Source organism: Aplysia californica, unplaced genomic scaffold (assembly GCF_000002075.1).
Source record: "Aplysia californica isolate F4 #8 unplaced genomic scaffold, AplCal3.0 scaffold02228, whole genome shotgun sequence".
NCBI lineage: Eukaryota > Metazoa > Mollusca > Gastropoda > Aplysiida > Aplysiidae > Aplysia > Aplysia californica.
Genome location: NW_004799498.1, coordinates 7677 through 8996, shown reverse-complemented (window position 1 = coordinate 8996; position 1320 = coordinate 7677). Strand labels below are relative to the sequence as shown.

At 42.4% G+C, this 1320-nt stretch overlaps 1 protein-coding gene across 1 annotated transcript in view; it reads right to left on the bottom strand.

The window, feature by feature from the left end:
• Window positions 1–844: 844 nt before the first annotated feature.
• Window positions 845–1320, bottom strand: part of LOC101848174 (probable RNA-binding protein EIF1AD) — a gene marked incomplete at its 5' end in the record, with an annotated part of 5301 nt that continues 4825 nt past the window's right edge. Inside the window, 1 exon segment of the mRNA XM_005113404.3 lies at window positions 845–1320.

Below are 1320 nucleotides of genomic sequence, written 5' to 3'. Positions count from 1 at the left end.
GAGCGTCAAAGATAAAAAGTGTTGCTGGAGAGTGACATACAAAGAAAATAAAAATGAGGAGAGATAAGATGATAGTGATAGATGTTTGACCGGAAAGAAGGAGCATTCAACACCACAGCACCCACCAGCTGACATGAAAAAGGCCACAATGGCTTCCATGGGTTTTCAACGGATTATAATCCTCAACACCAATTCTGTCCGCGGAAACAAAACAGCAGCTGACATGAAAAAGGCCATAATGGCTTCCATTTACCATGGGTTTTCAACGGATTATAATCCTCAACACCAATTCTGTCCGCCAGGTGCTAGATCCTGGTGCTTTTATAATTCAGCTCACGCTCAGCACAAACCACCTGGACCACACGTGAATCTTGTCAAACTTTTGATGAGACCCGCCTAAAAAAGTATCTAATGCCTCTATGAGAGCGTCTCTCTAATGACCATCCACTCAAGAGGTGTGAAATGCGTGGCACACAAAATGCGAACGAGTGTCTTCACTCCGTAGTCTGGGCTCCTTGCCCAAAGGACCATTTCACCTCCAAACTTCGAGCACAACTTTCCCTCCTGCTTGGTGTACGGGAGTTCAACTTTGGACCCCATTTTGACATTCAGATGAAGTCTGTCTTTGGTGTTACCAGTTCTGTTCCAGCCAGGAAGCTGAAAGAATCGCGTGCAAGAAAACGCCTGTGGAACGCTGAACGCACTGCTAGGGATAAGGTCACAAATCAATGAGAAAAGGTGAGGGAAGCTGAAAGAAAGAGGACAGAGTTGCTGGAGGCTTTGGAAGGAGGTCCTTCTTATGCTGCTGGACTGTTTTAGGACTCCAGGTAGGCAAATTTTCTAGTTTTTCATGTTTTCAACCTTTTTCCTCCGTATTCTCAAAACTTTATTTTTCTAACTTTACGTTGGATCTCCTCCCTTATTTTTCATCCAAATGACTACATTTTTTCACACAAGATACTTCAATAGATACACCGATGAAATAAGGCCCTTTTTATGTTACTAATGTTCATAAGCTTTTATGATAATTTTTCGTGAAAATTTGGAGTAGTTTGCTATTTATCCAGAAAGAAGAAGACAAGATCACAGCTGATGATGAGAAAGGTTTCTTCAATGAAGTTCGGCTTTTTTTTTCAGAGGCATGCACCTGCATTTCTGAAAAGCTTCCCCTGCAAGGCAAAAGCCTTGCTCATGCCCATGTACTTGATGTGAAAACCAGGACGGAACAGTCCTAAAACTCACTTGAACATTTTGTCAGGAAATTTCCATGCCTGATTGGAGCTGAAGAGAGAGACAATCTGGAGACAGAGTTTTCTAAGT